Here is a 17,392-nt window from a genome sequence, read left to right as displayed (position 1 = left end):
CGAAAGAAAAAAGGAAAGTGACCAAATATGAGGTGCCAAAAAAATCCAAGAAAAGAAAGTTTTATAGTACATAGAGGATGACATGCGGGTCCCATGAGTAAGCAGCTTACTCAACGTTTCCAAGGAGGCAGGGCATCAAAAGAAAAAGGAAATAGACAAAAATCAGAGAGTGAAAAAAATCCCTAGAAAATAAACTTTTTAGCACATAGAGGATGACATGCGGGTCCCATGAGCCAGCGGAGTTCCTCAACGTTTCAAACGTGGCATGAGATCGAAAGAAAAGGCAAGTGACCAAATATGAGGTGCCAAAAATAATTCAAGAAAAGAAAGTTTTATAGTACATAGAGGATGACATGCGGGTCCCGGTTAGCGTCAGCGGTATCACCGTTTGAGAGGCGGCAGGGGATCGAAAGAAAAAGGCAAGTGACCAAATTTGAGGTGCCAAAAAAAAACTCCAAGAAAAGAAAATTGATTGCACATAGAGGATGACATGCGGGTCCCATTTAGCAGCAGCGGTCTCAACGTTTCCAAGGCGGCAAGGGATCAAAAGAAAAGGAAGTAGCCGGAAATCGGGGGTCAAAAAAAATCCAAGAATAGAAAGAATTTTGGTTCATAGAGGATGACATGCGGGACCCATGATCCCGCATCGTAAACGGCTCGATCGGAGAACGTTGAACGAGATGGCGCGATCGAGAAAAAAAACAATGCCGGAGAGGCTGCCATCCGGGCCCTACATCCCTCGGCGGTGCGGATTTGCGTTGACTCGGCCGGCGAACCCGAGATTTCGAGATGCACCACGTCCCGGGCCACCATACGCGACGTTTTGGCCGCTTTCGTCGGGCTAGGTGGCCTCAAAAACGAGAAAAAAAAGTTTTGACATGCACCACGGAGGGACCAAAAATCGTCGGCCATGGTACACCAGCAACCACGGCGCGACTTCAACTTCGTCGGCCATGGCAACTTTTCTTGTAGTGTGAGTAGTGTTGAGGGGGTAAAACCAATAACACTTTTTCATTCATACCAAACATCACACATTACAAAGCTAACACACCGTTGATTTTAAGAACCATTCATTCGTTCTACGATACAAGGGAACCAATACAAACTCACACCTACGGAAGTGCTCTAGTGATACTACTCTTCATCCGGGGTGATGGGTTCTTCATCTTCATGGGGGGGTGTGCTTAGCGATAGGCGCGAGCGTTCTCCAACTCCTTGCGGGTCTTGTGCAGTAGGAAGTCCAGGCATGCAACATAGTAGTTCATCTCCGGGTGCGGTGGCATGGTTAGTGGTCTTCCCATGGGATCATGTCTTGGGTAGTAAACAAAGCGAGTGTTCTTGATCTTGTTCACATTCTGTCCACATAGACGGGCAATTGCTTCCTGCATGGCCTTGGCTATTCCATCCTTCCAAGTGTTTCCCGTTACAGAAAACCATATGGTTTCCCATATTGGGGCTCCAAGTTTTCCTCTCAGATCTGCAGTAACTTCCCACCGAGTTTGTCTTCCCGATGGATTGTTGAGTGGTATTCCAAAGAACTCGGGATACGGGCGTCCTAAATATTCAACTAGTTTCTCCAGATCCTTCTTGAACATTAGGTCTCCTCCGTGGCCAAGCCGATAGGACTCACATTGGTACTCCATCTATGAACAATGAGGATGAGTAAGTTAGAGAAGTGACTAAGTGTGCCAAATTTTATGTAGAATTTACAAAAAAGGTAGAGTGTGGATTTCTCTTTTGAAAAGATCTCAAGGATAAGAGCGAGAATAGGTTTTCATAAATATTCACTTCATTGCTTTTGAAACTAAGTTTTTCAGACGTCCATTCTAACTAGGGTCTCCTAAGGTCAAACAATGGCTCTGATACCAACTTGTCAACACCCGGATTTTTAAGTCCAGATGCTTATTATGCCATTCATCGCAATCCCAGGAATATTGTTTTTGCGAGACATAATAGATCGATATCACAACACATCATTCATTACATACCATAATCGTCTTACAAATAGGGATCACATGATCCAGTCTTACAACATAGTGGATCTAGAGATCCTATTACAAAACACATAGCGGAAGCGAAGTAGCGGTAGCGGTCCATCTGTTCCACAGGCAACTGTTGACGTCAGCAGTAGTCCTAGTTATCGTAGACGTCCTGCTGTCCATCTTCATGGTACTGGTTCTCCTCTTCATAGTCTGGCCATTTGAATAGCCAGGGACAAAGCCATGAGTACTTTAAAGTACTCGCAAACTAATACTAATGTAAGTACTATCAACTATGGTAAGGGGGTGCTAAGCTCTAGGTTCATTTGCATAAAGCCAGTTTTATTTCATAAGCACTTTATTAATCAAAGACTCTTCATTTGCCTAACTTACTCAAGTGGGAACATTAGTGTCATTCCCACAACTTTATTGTGATCAATTCAAATTCACCTTTCAAGTTCAACTCACAAGTCACCCTTCACATGTCATATTTTTGAAAATTTGTCTGATGACGGAACAATATGGCCTTTCCAACCGTCCATAACCGTGGACGCGGCTATTCGAATAGTTTTACACTCTGCAGAGGTTGTACACTTGTGCCACAACATTTGATTTCATCCGTCAGGGATAGCCCTGAATAATCATACTCGGTATGCGGATCATCAACCATAACCTTTCACTTACATATCCTAGTATAGGCACCTCTCCCCATGAGCTTGGCCTCCCAGTGAAGACAAACCGTCAGCCTGGGAACTGCACAGGGCTTGGGCCGGACATTCACCTCATTTCACGTCATTTCACATCATTTCACTTTCAATGGAGGCAGCCTCAGCATAACCCCTATGACGCTTGTTTAGAGGGAACCCATACTAAGACACATAAACTTCCAGTTAAGCCCTACCCATAATCAGGTATTGTGGGGGTACTCAAAAATTGGAATGGTATCGCATCCGAACCCAACCATCAGGTTTTGTAAATTTCACCATGTCATTCACCAGTCACATTCACCTTCAAAATCTTTCAATAGAATGACTCATCATTCCAAGGTTTTCAAAGTCATTGTTTTTCACATGTTCCCATCTAGAGTAGTCACTTTTAGTTTTAGCACTAGCAACTAGTCACGAGGGGTGCTAACTAGCTTATAGCTTTCTAGGCTAAGTGTGATGCTTTTGTACTACTCCATAGCTAGACCAAGTGAATCATGAATCAAAAAGTAAATTTTGATAAACCAAAGTCAAAAACTTGTAAGGTAAAAACTTGGGATAGGATCATTAAGCATAAAGTAATAGGTAATGGGGCCTTGCTCTTGTAGAGCTTTGCCTTAGGGTAACTTGCAAGAATAGCTTGCCTTCGGTGGTGTATTGATCAAAGTGGTCTTCTTCTTCCTGGAAGTAGACCTCCTCCTCCTGGTACTCCTTGGTACTAGCGTCTAAAAACGGATACGAGGTGACAATCACCAATCAAAGCTTAAGAGCTAGACTAAGCACACAGATGGTTCACACAAGCTATTCTAGCATCACAACATTATTCACATGTGGGTTGACTTTGTTTTCTTCTTAAGAAAAATAATTCCTCTCATTACAAATATTGATTAGGGTTTCTATTTAGTTCTTTGAGAAATAATTTTTTCTCATTGAATCTTGTTAAGATTTAATCTCCTCAAATAATAATGTATGAACTCCTATTGACCAAGGTCAACACTTCATAATTATCATTTGGGAAAATGATTTAAATGAGGTAATATACCTCATGCAATTTAATACTATCTCATTAACAATTTAATATCACCAAATAATATCACATGAGATAATATAGGCCAAGGTCCCTACCTCATGTTGAATTACTTGGGACAATGATTTAAATGAGAGAACTACCTCTCATATGATTTAATAAATAGTTTTGGATAATTTAAATGAACTAGAAATAGCCATAGGGCCATTATTTAATCTAGACCATGATCATACAAACAACTATGTCATATTTTTACATATTCATATAGACAATATGAAATGTGATTTTTGAGAGTTGGAATCAACTCAAAATGATTTATGGTTGATTTTTAACAAATTTTTGAAGTTTGAAAAGTCCCTGCCTTGTTATTTTTATCACATTAATTCTACAATGAATCTAAGGTTGAGACCAGTGTAGTTATTTAGATAATTTCCTAAGCTTTTCGAATATATAAAATTTGTTAAATTTGGCCAAGTAGATTTATTTCTATTTAATTTTGAACATGACATGAGTGAGCAAATTAACTAATTCGAAAAATTTGAATTTAAACGAATTGGGCTTAGGCGGGAAACGAACTGGGCTAAACAGAGAAAATAAAACGGGCCGGCCCAGCTACGCGTCTCGCGCGAGTGGGCCACCTGACAGTGGGCTCCACCGGTCAGCCTCACTTAAACAGTGAAGCGGTAAGTTTGTTTCTGGGGCGCACGATCAGACGATGATCCAACGGCTCACAGCCATCGTCGTCGATGGTGAGAGACGGGTTGCTGGCGGCACGGGCAGGGGGTCGGAGCGCTCGCCGGAGCTCTGGCGAGGGTCGGCGATGTGCGCGGGGACGTTGTCGACGACGGCGGTTCGTCTTGTACCAGCGGCATCGCGGGAGATGGCGTCTATCACCGGCGGCTTCTGCGGCGGCTCACGGACTCCGGTGGTGAAATTGGGCGGCTCTGGTGGCTAATGTGGAGCGGCGAGTGGACGAGGAGAGTGAGTGAGAGGAGGGGAAGCTTGCGGTGTGAAGAAATCGTCCCGGCGTGTGCTCATTTTATAGCTGGCGAGGGGTGCCGAGGGGTGCGGCCATGTCGACGATGGATGCGACGCTACGGTGACGGAGGGGCGTCGGCGACGTCATAGCACTGTAGGCGACGTCGAGGCGGGGCTAACGCGCGTCAGGGCGAGGACGGGGATGGACTGAGGCGGTTGTCAACTTCGTGCGACCGTGCAGTACCGCGGCGGAGGGCGTTGGCGATGACGGTGGCTACAGGGTTCCCGCGGTCCAATGGCGGTGTCTGGGAGGTAGGTGGTGACCTGGTGAGTGCGTAGGAGAGGGGAGAGGGCGAGGCGAGCGTGGAGTCAACGGGAGCAGGCGATGAACTGGCGCGCTCTGGGACGTCACCGTGCGCGCTCTGGCGTGCGCGTGCGTCACTGGGCGCACGGTGTGGCCTGGTGCGGTGCTCGTTTTCGTCGATAGCGTACACTGGCATATCCAGGAGAGTGTGAGGAGTGCGTTTGACACGGTGGTGCATGTTGGAGTTGACCACAGAGAGAGAGAGGGCAGGTGTGTGTGTCATGCATGCACGGCATGGCATTGTTCTCCAATATTTTGTGCAAACTACAGCTTCTCTGGTCCTGGCATGATGCAATGAGTGAGAGAGGGTACCAATGCTGAGCAAAGCTTGATGGTTAGGGCAAGAACACACTGGATTTTAGCATGTATGTAGTTGGTAGATATGATGCACACAAGGTGCTCGGTCAAATGGCCGCAAGAGAGAAAATTTGGAATTTTGAGATGAATTTTGGTGGAGTTGATTCATATAAAATTTGGAACAAAATGGTGGTGGTGGTGAGCAAAATGGTGCTGGTTTGTGAAAATTCAAAAAGGGTAGAATCTAGAATCTGTTTCAATGTCACCACTTTGCTTGATCATATTTTGAAATCTATAAAGAATTTGCAGGGGTGGTTTTGAGCAAAGTTGTTCACTTTGATGTGGTCTTGGATGAGGTGCAAAGAGTTGGAAGTGTTTAGTTTAACAATCTCTTAATACATAGGCTCAAAGTAGGTGTCATGTTAAAAAGGGCAGATTTGACCATTATCTCATGTGAGCTCATTTTGATTTCAAATTTGATTTGATTTGAGTTTCTTTGATTCAAAAAGTGTTCTTAAGTGTTTAGTAACATTCTCCAACCAATGGCACAAGCTAAATTGGCCTAGGTTATGTTTTGAAAAAATGGCCATAAGCACATGTATGTGATGAATTGCATTTTTCTTATTTTCTTCTTTTCTTTTTCTTTGCTTCACTTAGGCATGGTTTAGTGTTTATTTAGTGCTAGATTGAGTTTGGTAAAGGTTTCAAACTATTTGGATAAGGTATGAGGGCATAGGTCAAGATTTGTCATTATGGCTTGGTGCCACATATGCCTCTATGTGTATTTTATTTTCTTGTTTGTTTCATATTGGATTTAGTTGGTAAGTGATAGGTTGGGTTTGTTGAGGTTTTTTCAAACCATCTAATAAGGTAAAACATGGCATAGTTGATTATTTGCAAAATAGCCATAGGCTTACATAGGCCTTTTCTTTCTAATGATATTAATTTTTTTACTTTTCATGTTAATAATTTATGATAAAAATTTGGTCAAACTTGATCGATGCGCAGCAACAGGCAAAAACTGAGGCGAGCCATGCACCCCTTCCGCCGTCCGTCTGAGCCAATTTTGCCCGTCGGAAAAAATATGCATGTGATATTTTCATTCCCCCCCACTATGCTTCGCTCTGTGAGCAGTCAGCACACAAAGTCAGAAACAAAAGAACATTTGTACAATTCCTGCTCTGTCTACCAAATTAGTTAAGGACAGGTACGAGTATTTTTTCGACAATGGGACAGGTACGAATTGAGCAGGTGAACGCTAAGTTGAAGAACTAATTAAGCACCACTGTATGCATATTTTGCATAGCTACTGTCAGTATGTAACGATAGTACGTATGTGCAAAAACTGCGGCCGGACGATTGGAGGTGATCTGGAATGGTGGATCACGTACATATGGGCCAGGCCCTCGCAAAGATTGATACCATACGTAGAGCTTTTCTATGGGCGGCATGTCACAAGGTTATTGGGAAAAAATGCAAAGTTAATTCGAAAACGATGTGCAAGCCTAAAGAGTACGAGGAAATTGGGATCCTTAACCTCGCGAAATTTGCTTCAGCTCTTTGAATGCGATGGCTTTGGCATGAGTGGAATGATGATCCTAAACCATGGATCAGCCTCGATAAACCTCACACCCCTCAAGATCATGAGCTCTTTGCGGTGTCTACAAAGTTCCCTGTTGGAACTGGAAAGAAATCGCTCTTTTGGGAGGCCTCTTGACTTGTGGAAGGCGACCCAAAGATATTGCTCCCCTCGTTTTCAAAGGCTCCAAAGAGTAAATTGCAATATCAACAAAGCTATGGACAATAATATCTGGGTTTCCCGAAGATAACACATAAGATGGCCTCACCGTTGAGCATATTGTGCAATTTTCCAACCTTTGGAAGATGTTACAAACGGTTAATTTGGACCCAAACTTGCCAGATTCTTTCTCATGGAAGCTCACCAAAGACAGGATCTGCATTGTTGAACTGGTACGTGAGACAAGACAAGAGATACAGAGGCGGCGGCCACAACCCATCTAGGGTTTCCTACTCCTCGATGACGATGCGGCTGGTTCACTCCGCCTCCGGTGGCCTTCGGGCCTTGGAGGTGTGGCGGACCACGGCCCCTCACCGACAGAGAGTATCCGTTCTTAATGTAGTTTGTTTTTAGTCACTTTTTTGGGATGGTGAGGTAGCGGCTACATCCTGAAGTCGGAATAATGTCCTCCCCACCCTATCATCGCTCTGGTGGTGCGCCTAGCGCTGGGATCCGGTCGGTTTTCTTATCTGTTGGTCCGGTTTCATGGCAGTCTCTTCCGATCTACGGTTGTCATCATTGGTGATGGTTGCTGCTCTGGTGCATTGGTCCTTTGGAGTCTTAGCACGACGACTTCCCGTATGTCTACTACAACAAGCTCTACTACGACAAGCTTTGTCGGGCCCGGCGATGCAGGGGCAAGGACGGCGGTGCGCCTTTGGCTCGTGCTTGTGTCTGAAAAAGTCGCAAGATGGTCCGACTACCTATTTGCAATTTTTATTACTTGTTGAGCTATTTATACTACTGTTGATGATTACTAATAGATCGGTGGAATTTTCGCAAAAAAACCCACACTACAACATGCAATTTTTGTGTGTGGGTCAAACGAATTCCCCCTTTCTCTTGGTGGTTTGAAAGACCTAGGCTCCTCATAAATGGAAGTTCTTCACTTGGTTAATACGATGGATAGGATACAAAAATGAGGATGGCTTAATCGTGGAAGGTGTAAGTGACGAGGTGGTTCCTCGGCAATGCCCACCATGAGGGGTTTAGGGTTAGTGGAAGCATGCATGTTAGCACTAAACGTCGGATACCGGACAAGCGGAAGGCGAGATTTACCCAGGTTCAGGGCCCTCGTAGAAGTAATATCTGGTACGTCCTGCCTGTCTGATTTTGATTATGGATGTAATTGATTACAATGGGGCAGCTGATAGACTGCGTGGAGGTGTTCTTGCCGAGAGGCAAGGTGGCTAGGGTTTGGTGTACACGTAAAAGGTTAAGAGAGAGATCTGGCAGCCCTCTCCTAACCTTTATATAGGAGACCAGGTCCCGAGAGTCTTGCCCGGATTCGGTTACAATACAAAGGTAACCTATCTTCTCCTTTCATATTTGAATGTCTCCTCGTCTCGTGCTTCAAGAATTCACCACTTTCCATCTAATCACCGTGCAACCGATGTCTTAGACCTCCTTGTGCTGAGCCGCTCCAGATGGGCCCATGTTGGACCAAACGATGTAGGGCAATATCGAGTACCCGAAGGGTAATGCTCATATCAGTAAGCTTTGTAACAAAGTGCAAGAAACTGCATCACACCTCCTCTTCAAGTTTCACCATTCAAATGTGATCCAAGGTTAAGCATTGGCTTGGACTAAATGATGCTCACACAAGTTGTTGGCACGCTATGCACTCCTCCAAAGAGTGATGGGTTGAGGGAGTTCACGAGCATGGGCAATAAAAGAAGGTTATAGTGTCACTTGCAATGTTGATATGTTGAAAAATTTGGAAGAAAATAAATGCTCACGTCTTCCGGAATAAAGCTTCTACTTAAAATATAATTGTCAACAAAATTAAAGAAGAGGTGGTGATGTGGAGCCTTGCAGGGCTAAGGCTTTGAGTAATATATATGCCACAAGAGTAGGGCTTGTATTTGTTTGCTTGGTTTGTAAAACTTCTAAAACTTTCTTCTCAATCAATGAAATGGCAAATTTTTTGTCTTATTTAAAGAAGTTAACCCTGTGATAATTACGTGTGGTAACTATTGGGTATGTCGCCACACGGAATTAAGCTTAGCGGATCTAGCAAAATGAAAGCATGAATTATGCAGCATGGATGCAACGTGGTACTGTAGGAGAGTACGTAAAAGTTGACCAAAAGTGTCAACGTCGACGACGTGGACGTTATGTGTAACAGGGATGGGCCAGGTGTCTGCGTTTCCATGGCGGAGTTGAGACGTCGCGGCGAAACGGGAAAAATGGTCACGAGCTAGACAGACCACAGACGACGCTGATGGGATAGTAGTGGCTTAATCCAAAGCTTGATATATAGTGCTGAACGTGTGACGGATCGATGCGGCACACGCGTGGCCTGCTATGCTTGCTTGCTGAATTCGACACCAGTACGGCAGTACGTGATGCCTAGGAGTACTGGAGACCTGGGAGTACTGGTTGTTGTTTGGGTTCTCGTGATCGGACTCTTATCTCTACTACCTAAAAAGAATCTTGATGTTCCGTCGTCAACCAATACATGTGGTCCGTTTCGTCGCTCCCTTCGTCCCACCTCCTTCGTCCCGCGTCGGAAAATTCGCCTTTCAAATAAATGCCCCGAAAATTCCGCCACCATATCCTCCATCGATCGATCTTCCGCCGGTAATCCATACCCCATCTCATTCGCTCTCTATTTCCATGCCTCGTCGCCGCGGCGCCGCCCTATATCCATGCCTCAGCCCTTTGCGCGCCTCCACGGTCCACACCCACCACGCAGTTGCACCAGCCTCAAACCTCCGGCTCCACGACCCACTCGCCGAGTGCGGGCGTCGAATCTCCTGCCTCTCTGGCGATGGAAAGGATCTAGGCCAACCCTTCTCAATCCTGCCGACACGAACGCGTGGGGGAGGAGCTGCACAAATCCTCCGGCGACAGTACCAAGTTCCTGTGAATCCAAGCTCGCTCCCAACAACAAGGTGTGAGACCATCTCATCTCATCCCCTTCCTTTCCTGTTTTTTGTTGAATCGGCTCCTCTAAATCTTAGGCTCAATCCTTAGTTGCCTCTTTCCCCTTCAAACGATCTTTGATGTCATCTGATTTGATTTCTTTTGGATTGAATCTGCCAAACAGGATTGAGAAACAGATTCGGTTGATTGCTTTTCGTTTTTATGAGGTTGGAAAGTTTCGGGATCAATGGGTTAGTACCACTAATGTGGCCCTTGTAGGCAAACGGGATGAATACAATACAGATTTGCTATCAATTTTCTGATCTATGGGTTTGTTTACAACGAGCGACTTTGCCTTTATCTCAATATGTTCAGGCTGCACTGAGTATTGGATCCGCAAGACCTACAAAACCTGAATACTACCTTATTTTGTTTATTATCGGGGAACATAACTTCCATTCCTTGTGTATTTGTGTAATATGCCAATATGGATAGTGATATGTGTACTGAACTGCCGAAAGTATCTTCGAGATATTGGTGTTCTTATAAACCTGGTTGGCTCTTGGTTGGTCTTCTTATTTAATTGGTTCACTACAACACGTATCTACATGGCATTCTTTCATCTTCACATATCCGGTTGCTACATGCATGGACAATCATCATAATTTGACTGTGAACCTAAATTTTTGTCCTTCAAATATTCCTCCGAGGTGAACCATAGTGAGAATGCATTTTGATCTCCGTCAGGGGAATGTACCCCTTTATTGAGCATTTTCATCCCCCTTTTATCTTCATATATCTGTCTTTTTTCTTTCTCGCCTATTGCGGTATGGTGAAAATAAGCAGGTGATCTAAGTTGATTCAGTTTTGACATTATCGCTACAAGATTTTAAATAATACGCATTGAAATTGCAACTCCATTTCACTTCTGAATAATGTCTTCGGCCATGGTATAAACAATTAAACATTACTGAAGCTGGAAAGGTATGGCGCAATTCATCCTTGGATTTTATTATAGTAAAACATGTTATTGTATTCAGGTTTACATTTATTGCAACCTGTGAATCTTTGTCGGAACATGAGTATTTAAAATATATTGTTTTTGCAGGTAATCTTTCCCGATGAATGAAACTGTTGTGCCGACAATAAAAAACCTTCATATTGAGAATAAAAAGGTAATTTCTGTCTTAAATATTTTAATATTCTTTAAGAAATGTCTTGATTCTTGAAAGAATAGCACATGTATTTACTTTTGAGTTCTTGATTCAAATTTTCAAATCTATATTTCCAGTTTTTCATTGTCACTACTGTTCTTACTAAACCTGTCACTGTTAGCAAATATGTAGTACTGAATAAGGTTTTACAATTGCAACAGTTGGTGCTAATAATTGGATGTATCTCTTGTACTTAAGTTGCTATTACCTCTGTTCCAAAATGTAACTAGCATTCTAAAATGGCATACATTTTGTAAAGGATGTAGTACTTGTTACCGTTGTGCTACATCTCAAGACCCAGTTATGATGTCGATCTCGCCATTTCCAGACAGTAGGTTTTAACATGGGATTGACCGATTGAGTTTAGCCATCATATTTAAACCACCTTTGTCCAAGACAATGGAGGATGAAAACAGTCTCTTTAGATTATGATTTGTGAATCAAGGTTGGCTCTAGGATTAGTATAGGAAAAGGCATCTTCCTATCTATGTGGTGGTAGGCAGCTGCAAGGTTTGCATTTCTCTCAATAAATTGGTGCTTCAGTGTTGTTGACTGATTTTCATGGTTTATCGCATTTATAACATCTTTCTGTAAATTCGTTAGGTCTAATGAGTATCAAATTGTATGAGAAGTTAGAGATCCGCATGAGAAAAGTGAAGAAGACTGAACTTTAGTTTTAGACTTTTTTTGGGTTGTTGATGCCTGACACGTAAGTGCCTTCACTGTTGCACTGTAAGAACATGGTTTCAGAATCCATATCTCTACTGCCAGCACCTTTATTTTCACTAGCCATTTCCGCCTACAATTAATTCTTGCAGCTTTCATATATTGTCTGCATATCTTGGTAATTTTATGAACCTCTATCTTCCATGTCTACATCTATTGTAGTTCCGTTTCTGATGAAACCTTCAATCAACTATAAAGGTTTCAGTTTATGAAAAATGGCAGTAAATACTGCAGTTTATGAAAAATGCAGTTTTCTAAAGTATTGTGGAAACAATGGTGCTTCTGGCTATCTCAGTATTTAGCACTGTATGTGAACCTTGCTCTATAAATTAGCAAATAGTCACACGTCTTCTGACTTCTCTTAGTGTGGCAAAAGTTTTTTTCGTCAAGACTGCATTGCAGCCAGGGTACACACCATTTAGCTGGACAGATTTGGGTGAGGAGATGTTTCACTTAGTTTGAACGTACTATAGAACACACTATAGTTCACAAGACTACAAATTTTTAAGGAAAAAGGAACTACAGTTTTAACTAGAGCCAAACACCTTAAAATATACATAGCTATTAAAAAAACTAGTGGTTGGGCTGCCCCATGGGGCAGCTCCTCTCTGGTCAGGTGCAAGCAAATCACGACACCTTCTATCCCAAATATTTGCACTGAGCTAATCTTCTTTTCTCAGCTTTTCTCTTATTAGCTTCACGTTTCAAGATCTTTTCTTCACGTGGGGATCTTTCTGTCCTCGTATTTGGTAACACACAGATAACAGTGTACTCAGGTATCAAACAACATAAGAGTGTATAATTCACAAGTGCATTGAAAACTGAAGACATGAAAGATTATACATTGTTGCCTAATTGCATGTACTACCCAGAGTCTTCAGAAAATAAATAGAAAAGACAAAGGCCTTTGATACTAATTAGAATGCAAGAGTAGAACATATGCAGAGCCGTCGCAACAATTTACTTTCTGTTGAACAACTGCATTCTTTTCTCCTCAATTTTACAATCTTGGAAAAACAAAAATAAAAGGCTGAGAAGCTGAAACATTTCTAGACGAAAAGGTTGTCAGCGCAGCTTTTCATTGATTATAGATTAGAGCAGAGTTAGATGGTTTGAAGGGTGACCGAACCAAGCTAGGAACGAAACCGAAAAAACTAAAGAAAAAAGAATTGAAAGCACCAGAGACTCAGCAGCACCCAGCCGGCCGTTCAGCAACCAACAGAGTGACAAATATTTAGTCATTCACGTGGCCTTCCTAGGTTCAGCATTTTGGAGCGTCCGATCACATCGACAGGTCCAACGGAATCTGTCTAGAGATTTCGGCAGCAGCAAAGTGCGACGCCGGAAGATGCTATCATTTCTTTCCTTCCATGTCCACCACAGCTGCTGCATGATGGAGCTCCAGGCCTTGCAGTGCTGAACAAAAAGCTTATTGAAGACAGCTGCCACCAATCAAGCCCAAAATCCCAAAGGGGCAGTTGGCGAGGAGGCAAACATCAGTTTCAGGTTCGATTCTGCAGAGTGGGATAATAGGGTTGCAGGGCCAGCCTTTCTCAAGGCCTTTAATGCTAATTAGAATGCAAGAGTACATAGCTGTCTTAACGATTATCTTTCTATTGAAGAACTGAATCCGTTTTCCTCAATTTTACTATCTCGAAAAGACATAGTTTGCTAGTTTCAAATGCATAGATAAGACAAGCACACCAGAACACAGATAGAAAATTCCAATCAATAAAATTTGAAATGCAACAGAATATGCACCTACATCTTATTCACTATAATTATCAACCTATAAACCGGGCATTATATACATACAAACGTATTTACCACTTTTCCGATGCAAAAGAAGATGCATCAATTTGTTGTGAGCACAAGGCACAAAAAGATGCAAGGTAAACCACAAACTGATTCAAGGCCTAAGCTGTAAGTCATTGAATTGCAAGAAAAAGTATGATATCACAAAGAGGGTTAACCACCTGTCTAGCCTGGACCTGGTGCCCTGTTTTCTGAAACAAAAGTTTGCATACATCCCATCATGACCCATTTTATCACAGATTTCCCGCAATACATATTCCGTATTTTGAAAGATATTTCATAAGTAAACGTATTTTTGTTACCAAGAGGCTTCAGGTGGGACACTTGACTTAATGAAAATGACATGTGTTCATACCTATGGTCCAGAAGCAATTACTAACTTTAACAGGTTTTTGAAGCAATTGCTAACAATTAACCAGTATAGGCCTATGATCACCAAATATATACCTAAGAAGTTCAAAAGGAAATATGAGCAAAAACAACTGTTGAACAAAGGTGTGATCAAGGTCATATAGTACTTGCAATTTATAAAAACGGACTTACATACCAAGCATTATTACCTTTTCCTACCATATTCCATTTCTCACTCAACTCTCTTCTGTAAAAACACCAGAAGATACCATTGTATGCTGCTCAGTGGGAGGAACACCATCCACATAACTCTCTTTTAGCCAAGACAAGATCTTGGATTTTCTCACTGACAGATAAACAAAGAACACATTACTGTGCTATTTGCAACCCAAAGATTTTTTTTCCTAATCCAGCGCATAAAAGAGGAAATATGGTATGCAAAGATGACAAAAACTGTATGCCCAAAAGTAGAAACAGTGTCCTCTAAATATATATGGCCTAGTTATGCTGATAGCCTGAAGCTAATTATGGCTTTTGATCATATATAAATTGTGGCCGGAGCATGTTTCAGTGCTATCGCCGATCTTACACCAGAGGCGTACGGCCAGGCACCAACAAACTGCGATCTGTCCACAACCTCCACATGAGACAACTTATAGCGATGATCAAAGGCAGTAAAACGGTAATACTGTAACCGAAGAGACACGCACCACGGAACAGAGCGACACGACCTGAAACTCGTTAGGCCAGAAGTAAAAAAGAAGAAGATAATAACAGGCCAAAGGTACAATCAAATAAGAAATATGTACCTGCCAGAGTAAACACCATGCTCTTGAGTGAGTTGCTTGAACATTTTCGCATCACTGCTTCATGGGTCTTGATATTAACAGGCCACCGCTACCTTGCATTATCACCATCATCGAGAAGAGCGACAGGCGGCTACTACTTCATAGCTCTGACAAGGAAGAGCATAGGAACAAATGCTCTGCATCATATTCTCTAAATTATAGTTATATTACACTTCAACAGTTTGCTGAAGCTATATTCAAAATCGAGTATGGTATATCATCTTTAAGCAACTCTTGAGGCGCTGCATCATATTCTCAGCCCAGCTAATATCAAAAGTGCGTAAGAAAGCATATACAAAATCATATTAAGAACATGAGCAGCAACCGGTTATGCCTGATATGATGAAAAGTACCTTCAAAGACATATCATCAATTCCCCTGGTGGTAAATACAACATTAGAACCAGCTTTCAGAACTTTGTCAAATCACTCCTTAATTATGTTGGATTCTCTGTGGAAATAGTAAGTTATTAGGTATACTGCTAGAGACCATTAAAGTTTAGGGGTGACCGTAAAGGCAAAAGGCATGATGATCCATTAGAAGAAATGAATAAAAGGGTGATAAACTCGTTGGAGACCCATTCGGGAAATACAAAATTAATCGTAGTACTGGACTGCAAAGGAGATAAATGAACATGCCTCAGCTCCCTTGGATCTGATATAAGGACTTGCAAGTTGGAACACCCATTTTGCAAATTTTGTCTTCTGAAGGTTAAAATCAAGGCAGCAATTGTAGCAGGAATGAATCTAGTGGGGAACGGACCTGACATCAAGGAGTACTCGATCGCCAATTGCCACTATTCACCGGCGTGCAGCAGCAGCCAGTCGTCCCGACATCGGAGGAGAGCAGCATCAGCAGGCCGGCTTCCATGTCGCGGAAGCAGCACATCTGGAGGCACAAAGGTCATCCTTCTCCCGGACGACCGCCGGGGCGAGGAAAAGGGGGTCCCTTTCCCCTTCCTCTCCTTTTCCCGGTGGTGGGGGAGGCGGCCGCCGGGGTTCTTGACCTTGTCGTCCGCTCGCAGCCGCTAGTCCCGGTAAATGCAGCCGCCTGCTCGCTCGCTGCCGCCGCCAGGAAGATTGGGAGGGGGGGGGGTATTAGGGATTTGGGGAGGGAGAGAGCGAAGGTGAGAGGATAGCAAAGGGTCAGCCGATTTTGTCCTCGCTCGCTTGCAGTACAGCTCCAGTACTCGTGCTGTGTGGTACTACTGCAGTACATAGCGACTGGCGAGGCGGTAGAATTTTCGCCCAGCGCGAGCGCGCGACGGGGATATCGTGGAGAGCTGTGAGATAGGGCAAAGGGGGTCGCACTTGCTTGTTCTCAATGATATTATCATAATACCAAACATACCCTAACTATTTCACCAGCTTGCTAGAATAAACATATGGTCTACAGTGTACTAAGCAAACAACAGATGATCTTCTGCTGCCATTTAGTAAGGTGCTTGTTCTGAATAAGTTCTTGGTGTTTCACGGAATGGAGGGGGTATTGATACACGTTTTCGACGAGTTTCCATTGATACAGGTTTGATTGTCCAGGAGATCCCAAGATACAAGCTGGCATCTTGATGAAACAGCGAGGCTTCACTTGTTTCTCTTGAAACTTTTGGACAGTATCCAAATAGTTATCGGTGATGGGTATTTAAAGCACAACACTAGAATATACTTTTCTACACATCACAGGAGGTTCCTATTCAACCACTAAGAAAATGCATATGTAGTTAGTACATTTTTTTGTTTATGCATATAATTGAATTATCCAAGTGCCATCATTTTCCCGAAGTACGATTATATCCATCTATTGCCCCAACCAGCGTCTTTTCGCATATAAGTTTACTGACCGCGCTAGAATAGAGCATCGGATTTGATACACAATAGTTTTTAGTGGTTTTCGTTCCCTTAGAATAATCAGTTAGTTTAGGATAATTTAAAAGCATGAAAATCTCACATCTATCCAAAAATAAGGAAATCAATTTTGTTTATGTGTGCATTGACATTGGTAGCGCCATAAGGGACTTTTACTTTGTCAGCCACTTAAATACTTCACCTTATCTTATTTATTCATTTTTTCATATTGTTAGTTTTAGTTGTGGTCCGGTGAATGGTGTTGCATAGTAGTTCAAATAAATGTATCTGGTACCATGAAAGGAATGAGTACCCAATTAATATTTGTCATGCTAGACCTTTAAAAAGTTGTACTTTAAGATCTTGAAAAGAGTAGTTGTATAAATGTGAATGAGTTGATACATGATAATTTAAAATCATGAAAATCTCTCATGTATCCAAAAATAAGGTGATCTCATTTGTTAGCAGGCACTTGAAGTGTTCTATACAACTTTAGTATCCACTTTTGTTTGGAATTGCTCTTTACAGATAGATACGCATGACTTATTCTCGAGAACTCAATATTTCATCAAATGAGCA

General features: G+C 42.5%; 1 long non-coding RNA gene across 2 annotated transcripts; it reads right to left on the bottom strand.

Moving 5' to 3' along the window:
- Nucleotides 1–13,407: 13,407 nt before the first annotated feature.
- Nucleotides 13,408–15,966, bottom strand: LOC124703425. 2 transcript variants are annotated; one of them, XR_007003110.1, is made up of 3 exons: nucleotides 15,732–15,966; nucleotides 15,323–15,419; nucleotides 13,408–15,106 (listed from the first exon to the last, which is right to left on the bottom strand). It is a non-coding gene; the product is annotated as an uncharacterized LOC124703425 (long non-coding RNA). The 2 variants fall into 2 exon arrangements; XR_007003109.1 differs by having other exon boundaries at nucleotides 13,408–15,076; nucleotides 15,732–15,807.
- Nucleotides 15,967–17,392: the final 1,426 nt, after the last annotated feature.

This window comes from Lolium rigidum, chromosome 3 (genome assembly GCF_022539505.1).
Source record: "Lolium rigidum isolate FL_2022 chromosome 3, APGP_CSIRO_Lrig_0.1, whole genome shotgun sequence".
NCBI lineage: Eukaryota > Viridiplantae > Streptophyta > Magnoliopsida > Poales > Poaceae > Lolium > Lolium rigidum.
This window is presented reverse-complemented; position numbering and strand designations above follow the sequence as displayed.